General features: G+C 38.0%; 1 long non-coding RNA gene across 1 annotated transcript; it reads left to right on the top strand.

Annotated features, from left to right (window-relative positions):
* Positions 1-777: 777 nt before the first annotated feature.
* On the top strand, positions 778-9,096 carry LOC142167432 (uncharacterized). The gene is made up of 2 exons (XR_012697569.1): positions 778-1,575; positions 8,839-9,096. It is a non-coding gene; the product is annotated as an uncharacterized LOC142167432 (long non-coding RNA).
* The last annotated feature ends 902 nt before the right edge of the window (positions 9,097-9,998 follow it).

Here is a 9,998-nt window from a genome sequence, read left to right as displayed (position 1 = left end):
GACCGACCAACTTTGGTCGGTAAAAAAAACTGACCAAAAAACAGACCAAAGTTGGTCGGTTTTTTAAAATATATTTTTTTTTTTACGAAACCGACCAACTTTGGTCGGTTTTCTTTGGCGCAAAAATGCGGGAAACTATTTTTAAGTCCCGCAAAATTTATGTTTCAAGAAACCGACGAACTTTGGTCGGTTTTTTAATTAAAATAAATAAAAATTAATATTAAAAAAACCGACCAAAATTGATCGGTTAATTCGGCGGGTCATTTAAAAAAACCGACCAACTTTGGTCGGTAATTTTATTTTTTAATAAAACCGACCAACTTTGGTCGGTTATTTTCGTGCGAAAATACAATTAAAGAGTATAAATCAAATAAAAGACAATCTTAAAACAAAATGTACCAATGGTCTAGTGGTAGAATAGTATCCTGCCACAGTACAGACCCCCGTTCGATTCCCAGATGATGAATTTTTTTATTACATAATTAAAATACCGACCAATTTTGGTCGGAAAAAACCGACCAATTTTGCAATATTTTTTTTTTTTTGAATTTAATTGACCGACCAAAGTTGGTCGGTAATTTTCGACCAACTTTGGTCGGTATTCCTTTCCGACCACAAAAATACCGTCCACACGTAAATGGTCGCGTTTTGGTCGATTTTTGGCTATTACCGACCAACGTTGGTCGGTATTTTTGGTCGATTTTTACCGAATTTCTAGTAGTGTTAACCTAGCCCCTTTAAATATATCCAAACACTTAAGCCCTAATCATACTCCCAAAAATAGCCATCCCCAATTACTGTTTATCACATCTCTCTCGTCTCTCTCACCTCTGAAAATCCCTGAAACCCTAGCACCAAATGATGCTGCACCGACTGAAATTTTCCTATCCTTTCACCCATTCAAGACAATACTCCAATCAGCGATTTTTTTAAATCCTTTTTCCCTTCCACTCATTCCCTCTCACCTATTCTACCCTCAAAACCATAGCACCACAAGGTGCTACCTAGACTTCCATCACTCCTAACCTCATCACCACAACCATATCCTAAACAAGTAATCTCTGCTACCTTACATGTAGTCCTGGATGGAGACAAAAACTTAAGAGATCCGTCTTCAATGATGAAGATCTCAAGATTCTGTGACCTCAGCGAAACCTAGCGGTCATAGCTTCTACCCAATAGTTCATCCTTCAAAACCATGGGCAAAACTAGAGGTTTTGAACCCCAATATCTCTCCTCTCTCGTCAACAATCAGCGAAGTTAAATCTGTTCCCCTCTTTTGCCTTTTGTCATTGCTTTAGTTCGCCGATTCCTTATAAGAAGTCTGAATATTCTAAGTTTCAAATTTCAAATACCCTCAATCCCCGCCTATAAATATCCAGAGTTAATACTCTACCAACCACTAGTTGAGACAAATTGAATAGCCATTAAGTTTATACAAAATTAGATTTTCTGCTTTAACTTCACACTTACTCCTGCTTCCTCTATTTCTTTCTGATTCCATTTGAGTTCGAGTTTGAGGAGAAGAGCCCTTGATAATCCAAAATCCTTGCCCTAGTTTGTTCTCAACACAAGGTGAGAACTTTCTCTTTGGTTATCTACTAAAGTTTTTGTTCAAAATATGTGAATGCTTCCATTTATCGTACTGTGTTTTGGAATCTTGTTATTTGATTTTCTAGTTTAGTTATATAAATTCTAGGTTTAGTAAAGAGCTGCATGTTCAGTAATTATGTGATTATTATGTCCATCTACCTATGAGTGACATGTTGATTCAAGTGCTTTGCAAGAAGTTGTGTGTAGTAAAATCAAGAATCATAGCCGTTGAACCTGTGGAATGTCAATACCTAATTTACCATGTAGGATTTTCTCTCTCAAGGCCTGAGAAGCATAGCTAGAAATATGATCATCTTTGACTCTGTGTGAAATGCCTGATGAAGTAACTCGTTTATCAGTACTTCTACAAGAATAATTTGCAATTCCTGGTATTCTATTTAAAGTCTATTGGCTTTCAAGTTTACCTTCATCATGACAGACTAGCTTAAAACTTGCTTCGGGTGTTATGACCATCTCTATAAAATATTTTAGGCATGTGAAAAGAATGGATAGCTTTTCTATCTATGCATGTGAAACATAAACTTTAGTCGACTGGTATCTGTGATCTTAAAACCATATGTCATAATATTCTGAATTTCCTTATGAATATCAGGGATACTTCATTAGTATTGGAAAGGATCAATTGTAATCTAGCATAGCTCTTCCAAGAAATATTGTGGAATTGTTCATTTGATTTACAGAATTGATCTAAATCAGCTTGATGTAATATTAGAGAGGAAATAAAAATTATGCCTATGACTTTGCCCTTTAACAATAAACATGAGATTTAGATAATGAGCATGATTAAGAAAGAAGCTACTATATACATACATTGTTTTCTTAATTTACTTGTTTGTAACTGCTAAGTGTCGAGCATGAACATAACCCTCCTTGTAAGTGGCAGTTTGAGGCTTTCTTTTACAAAATATAAGAGACTTTGTAATTCTATTAGTTCTTTGTAATACTTAGTTGTATTGAAGAGGTAATGCGAAATACGTAGGAATTTAAGAAATGGGAACTTTCTTATATACCTCCATCAAGAATCAATGTAGACATACTCTTCTTTTCTATTGTCACGACCCTATTATCCCTCCTTAGAAAGTCGTGATGGCACCTAGTCTCTACGACTGGGTAAGCCTGATATTCGATGGCAATTAAACTAATGTAAATAATGTAAATAATAAAATAATCAACCCAGTTTGATAAACTCATATAACTACTAAAAAGAAATGTCTCAACCATACAATTCTCAAGAATTGTGGTAAATGTCATAAGCACTATGGAATAACTAAAACATCTGATACATCACTGTTTGCGACAAAATACAACAGTAACTGAGAATAAGGGAAGGAGACTCCAAGGCATGCAGAAAATCTCTATCGACCAGCACGAGTGGACGTACCTGGATCTGCTCAAAAAATATGTGCAGAAGCATAGTATAAGTATACCACAATGGTATCCAGTAAGTATTAAGCCTAACCTTAGTAGAGTAGTGGCGAGGCCATGTCAAGACACCTACTAAGATATGAAATAGACAATATAAAATGAAATATGGATATAAAATGGAACAATATGATAGCATGACCTAATACCGAAAAATCAACAGTAGAAATAGCATAAAAGAAGCAACTAAAGGACTACAATCATCAAGTACGGACAACAACTGAAAGAACAATAAGGAATGAAACAACAAATATATTTCCCACCAAAACACTTTGCAACGTGAAATAAATATCAAGAATCACATCGAGGTACCGCCTCATGTATAATGAAATCAAATCGAGGTACCGCCTCGTAAAATCAAGAATCACAACCGAGGTACCACCTCGTATTCACATTTCTCAATTTCAATCATAATCTTTCCTTATACCTCCACGTGAGCCTTACATTTGAAAATAGGTTTTGAAAACAGTTTTTCCGAAATAGCTACACCCACTTTAGCCCACCTTATGACACCACGTGGCTTCACGTAGTTCCTCTACAAGCAATCACGCACATAAGTCCCACCTTATACTGCCTGCATGCACATCAATCCAAGCCTTATACCGCCGTATGCACATCAATATCATATCACAACAGCAACTTGCCAATAACAATAACATCAATATTTCCACAATAATAGCCCATGGCTCCAACACAATGTGTACGAGAAAAATGGACAACAAAATGGATGAAAAATGCTCATCAAGGTAGATATTTCAACAATGACCAACATCGCCTCAACGTATTAACGACTTCCACAACTTTAACACTAAATAACTCAACAATGAGAGAAATAATGTATAACTACAATATTAGATAAGACTAACTTCACAGCAAAAGAGATAATATTCAACAATGAGTCTCAAATAATGGAAATCAATAAGTTTAGGGATAACATGAACAATTACTTCAACAATGATAATTAACAATGAAGAAATATCATGTAGCAATAAAGGAGGCAACAAGTTCAACTAAAGCATGAGATCAATTTAGCAAGTACGATGTAGAACAATGCTAAACACGTCAACTAAGGCATTTAAAGATATTCTAACACAATTAAGGATAATTTGACTCTGAGGATTTAGAACATAATAGGGCATTTTAGTTAAAGCATGAAATAGTCTAAGTAGCCTACACCGGTCAAATACTACGTACAACCCGTGTACCCACTCGTCACCTTGTGTACACTGATTTCACTTAGCACAATTGAATAAAACTGTACCAATTCTAAGGGGTAGTTCCCCCACACGAAGTTAGGAAAGACACTTAACTCAATTAGGCTAATTCAACACTAGGAAAAAGCTTTTCCCTTAAAATCTGCCTCCACACGGCTCAAATATAACCAAAATTGCCTCAATATAATCAAATAAAGCTAGAGAATTAATTGCAATAGAAAAAGTTAATATTGTTACACTTTTCCCAAAAAAACAACAAAAGTCAACCTGGGGCTTGCCTGGTCAAAACCCGGGTCCAATTGTAGATTCCGTCAACCCATGACCCCACGAGTTCATATATATGATTAGTTTTAAAATTTGAGTCCAAATCGACTTTCAAAACTCAATTTCTTATATTTTAAAAACATAGCAGAGTTTCACCAATTTATACTTTGATTCACATGATTTTGATGTTAAAATCTAAGATATGTTAATGGAATATGATTAGAAATAGATTAGAATTACTTACCAAAGGTTTGTAGGTAAAAATCTCCTCTCCAAATCGCCTCCTACCCAGTCTAGGGTTCAAACAATGAGAGAATGAACTCAAAAATCCTGTCTCCCACCTATTTGATCAGTTGCAGATGTCGCAATTGCGACATGGGTACGCAATTTCGAACCCTCGCAATTGCAGCACTGAAGGCTTGGGGAACTCTTCGCAAATGTGAAGATTGGATCGCATTTGCGACCAGTGTTGCCCTCGCAATTACGATAAAATCATCACAATTGCCATCCTAGCCCATCCCAGAAGATATCGCAAATGCGAACACTGGGTTCGCTAATGCTAACCCAGCAGACTTGGCCTACCTTTGCAAATGCGAACCAAAATCTCGCAAATGCAAGATTAGAGGCCTACAGAAAAACTAGCAAACTTTGATTTCCAACAACACTCCGCTAAGCGTTCGAAACTCGCCTGAGCCCTCGGGGCTTCTAAACAAATATCCACACAAGTCTAAAAACATCATACTAACTCGCTCGCGCAATCTAAACACATAATTAACGTCTAAAGACTAATTGAACTCTACAACGCATGATTTTTAAAGAGATTTTCAAGAACTTCTAAAATTACAACTAAGCGTCTGATTCCTATCAAATCAACTCCGGACGACGCCAAATTTTTAAAACAAGTTCTAAATGCCATAACAGACCTATTCCAAGTCCCAAAATTAAATTCCAAGCTCAATAGCTAAAAGTTAACCTACGGTCAAATATTTCAACTTAAAATTGCAAAATTTCAGCAAATCAACTTACGGACTTCCAAAATAAATTCCGGGCATACGCTCATGTCCGAAATCACAATACAAAGCTATTGGAGTCATAAAAACATAGTTCCGGAGTCGTTTTACAAAAGTCAAAGTTTGGTCAATATTTTCAAATTTAAACTTCTAAGTCTAGAATTCAAGGGTCCAAATCAATGCGAAAGCTTACCGGAATGAAACTAATAAAACATGCAAGTCATAAAGACATAAACACCCAAGTGTGAAGCAATATAAGGGATAACATAGCACAATACACAAAATAACCGATCAGGTCATTACAACTATAACCATATAGTTGATGCTGGATAGAGTCTTCACCTTCTGTTTGTTGTCATGAACTTAAACTCAGAGAATTTTTTAAGTCTAGCATGTTTCCTATTAGGGTCTATTAGACAACTTATGTGGATATGATTTTTGACTTTATAACTTACTTCAAAATGTAGATATGACAAAGCATGTTCTGCTCCAAGCTGCTAAATTGTTCTTAATAGCCTCTGAATTTCATTTAGAAGCCAGATATTTATTGTTACATAGTGACTGGATATATGAGGTTAATTCTTTGTGTATATTTTTAATATTTTGAGAGAAGGAAATTTGTAGTTTCTAAGATAGATTTGGGTCGACTATACATTGTAGAGATCCTTCCTTGGCACAAGCACTACTCGGGGTCCATGAGGCCCTTGTGAACTCTAAAGTGTCAGGGAATAAGGGAACTCTTTAATAACCCGGTCGATCATTTTGTGTATTGTAGCCCTATTACACTATTTATTAGCTCTTCTATGTTCATTTGTGGTTATGTGACTTGCCGAGGTGGTTGGATTGGTTTTGGGAAGGTTTTGGAGTGAATTGAGACACTTAGTCCCAAGGTTGGAAGCTTAAGTTGTAAGAGTTTACCGGAGTTTGAATTTTGTGAAGACGACTCCAAAATTTTGTTTTGATGATTTCAATAGCTTCGTATTGTAATTTTGGACATTGTCCTATATCTCGATTTGGATTTGGAGGTCCGTAAGTTGGTTTGGTAGTTTTCACGAAAGTTGAAAAGTTTAAGGTTTGGAAGGTAGATAGGTTTGACCATGAGTTGACTTTGTTTATATCGGGTTCGGATTTTGGTCTCGAGAGTTGGAATAGGACTGTTGTGTCAGTTGAGACTAGTATGCAAAATTTAAGGTTATTCCAGGTTGGTTTGATGTGATCTGGAATGAGTTTTAGAAATTTGAAGTGCTTTAGTTCATTAGGCTTGAATCATGGTGAAATTCATGGCTTCGATGTCGTTTTATGTGATTTGAGGCTTGCAGTAGGTTTGTGTTATGTTTTGGGATTGGTTGGAATGGTTGGACGGGGTCCCGCAGGCCTCAAGTATGTTTCAGATTGGTTTCGGCTTGTTTTGGATTATGTTGCATTACTGAAGTGTTGTGGAGTCTGGTGTTTTCGCACCTGCGAAGGACTGGTAGGAGTTGCGAGTCCGCAAGTGCAGGCAAGGAGCCGCAAATGCGGACAAGGCTGGAGGTCAAGGAAAACCACAAATGCGGTTAGTTGGGCGCAGAAGCGGAAGCACATCTGCAGTGAAGGACCGCAGATGTAGATGGGCAGATGGGCAGGAGGGATCGCAGGTGCGCATCGACGACAGATAGAGGGAAATCATAGATGCAAGCTTGTGACTACAAATACGGTACCGCAAAAGCGGGTAAGAGACAACATATGCAGAATCACTAGGCAGGATTTATATTTTGAAGAGTTTGGTAATTTTTTTTATTTGGACTTGTAGAGCTCGGTTGGAGGCGAGTTTTGGGAGTATTTCACCGCAATTGAAGAGGTAAGTGAAGTTTATTCAATTTTGATGATAGATATTTGTTACCCATGGATTGTTACAACTAGTTATGTGAATTTAAGGTAAACTTTGGGAATTTTAGACTATGTTATTGGATGAAACACATAATTGGATAAAGACCTTAGCTTTATATTCTGGGATTGCTTCCTATTGCTTCTATTATTAATATTAAGTTGTTTTGACTAGATTCGAGTTTCTCGAAGGCCGATTCGCATGGGAATGGCTTTTTGGAGTATTAAGGCCCGCGTTTTGAGGAAAGTAACATATCTAAATTTGGATCTAAGGGTAATTAACCTTGGGAACTATGTTATGCGAGATGTGTTAGGGTGCCACACATGCTAGGTGGCCGGCGTGTGTGCGTGCACCAGAGTATTCATGATCTGAATGGACTTTAGACTATTGTCGGACTTGTTTTCCTATCATGGCTTGTCGGACTTTATTGTCGGACTTGTTTTCCTATCATGGCTTGTCAGACTATTGTCGGACTTTATTATTTGACCTATGATTAATTTTAGAAATCATGTCTAGGCTATATGCTTATTTAGTTGAGACATAATGGGGCTATTCCTGATGTTTTGAGATGTTTGCCTTAATTGTAGTTATATACTCAGTCATAAATCTTAATTTGCATGTCATATATCGGTCTCAGTACATTATTCGTTTGTTACATCACATGTTGTTATTGTTTTCCATATGTGATACTATTTGGGCTGCGTTCTATGAGATTGTTAGCCTTTGAGACTTGAGAGGTTGATGACTGATGTGGGCCATTGAGCTAAGTTGTGAGTTATATTTTGATCGGGTTGCACACCGAAAAGAGTGATATTTGGATCGGGTTTCATGCTGCAACATAGTGATATCTGGATCGGGTTGCATGCTGCAATGGATTGTTATTTGTATTTGGTTGCACATCGCAAAAAGTCATATTGACTATTGATTTGTGCATGGGCCAGGATCTACCCCTCCGTAGTCTGATATTACAGTGAGTGCAGGAACAGTGATAAATACGTGCTTTGTTGAGGGGCAATTATGTCAAGCACCCGTACAATGCTGAGTGTAGTTGTGTGTCTAATTTTGAGGGACCTTGTGTTAGGCACTGTGAGCGTGCTGAGTGTGGTTACTCTTGAAGGTTTCAGTGTGATGACACAAACTTGACATATAGCATAGAGATATACTTTCCTCATGCTAGCTGGTAAATAACGTGTTTTATATGTTTTGGGCTTAAACTGTTATACTTGGAAAGCATGTTTCCATTCATGCAACGTTATCGAGTTGAACATGATATCATTGAGTTGTTCACTTATATTGTTCCATTATATCATGAGTTGTTACTGACTATTGATATCTGTCACTGACTGTTTCTTCTGAGCTCGTCACTACTTTTAGCCCAAGGATAGGTTTGTTACTTATTGAGTACATGTGCTCGGTTGAACTCATACTATATACTGCACTTCATGTGCAGATCCATGTAGTTCTGGGTACGATGGTTGCTAGAGCTGGCACCGGTATGAGTTGAAGAGACTACAAGGTAGTTGCTATGTCGTTCACAGGCGTTGGAGTTTTCTTTCATTTACTTCTGTTGTTATTGTTCTATTTCCAAACAGTTGTATTGTGGATATGGCCTTGTATTTTGATATTTAGTAGTGCTCATGTACTCATTGACACCAGATCTGTGGGCTGGTTGTAGTCATGTTATCGTTTCTTTTCCTAGTTATTTCATGATATTTTCGCTGATGGATTTATTAATTTCTCTTTATTAAGTTTATTGTTATTGTGAATCTGTTGGATTGCCTAGAAAGTAGAGTTAGGCGCCATCACTACTTTGGTGTGAGTTGAATCGTGACAAGTTAGTATCAGAGCACTAGGTTGCCTAAGTCTGACGAGTCATGATCAAGTTTTGTAGAGTATTAGGAATCGGTACAAAGATGTGTGTAATTATCTTGGAGAGGCAATTGAACTACTAAGAAACTTCACTTTCTTGCATTCTTGTCATGCCGATTTGTTAATTCTAAAGTCTGAACCTCTGTTCTTTTATTCTCTCTCTAATGGTGAGGACACGTTCGGGTGATCAGGTACCAATACTACTTATTAGGGCCATTGGGGCCGAGGTAGAGGCTGAGTTGGGGCTCGCACTACAGTTAGACCAGCACCTGTGGAGCCAGCAGTTGCTCCAGTGGAGGAGCAGGTACCAAATATTAATTAGCTGGTGGGAGAAGCTTAGACATCGGCGGTACCTATTGCTATGCCCGGTCTTCACGAGACTTTGGCTCAGATCTTAAGTGTGTACACTAGCTTGGCTCAGGCGGGTACGATACTGGTTACACCAACTACCTCACAGGCTGGCGGAGGAAGCCAGACTCTCGTCGCCCGTACACTGGATTATTCCAGTGTTTATTCTAGTTCACAAGGTCCAGTTTAGGCCCCGCAGTCATCCCTAGGTCGAGGTTGCTATGAGTGTGGGGAGTTGGGGCATGTGAAGAGGTATTTCCCCCATCTTCTCAGAGGTTCGATGTAGCAGGGAGGTCAGACTATGACTCTCGCACCAGTAGCTACACCACCCGCTCAGCCAGCTTGTGGTGAAGGTCGTACGGGTCAAGGTCGCCCTAGAGGGGGAGGTTAGTC

Source organism: Nicotiana tabacum, chromosome 12 (assembly GCF_000715075.1).
Source record: "Nicotiana tabacum cultivar K326 chromosome 12, ASM71507v2, whole genome shotgun sequence".
NCBI lineage: Eukaryota > Viridiplantae > Streptophyta > Magnoliopsida > Solanales > Solanaceae > Nicotiana > Nicotiana tabacum.
Note: the sequence above shows the minus strand (reverse complement) of the source record. Positions and strands in the feature narration are given on the sequence as shown.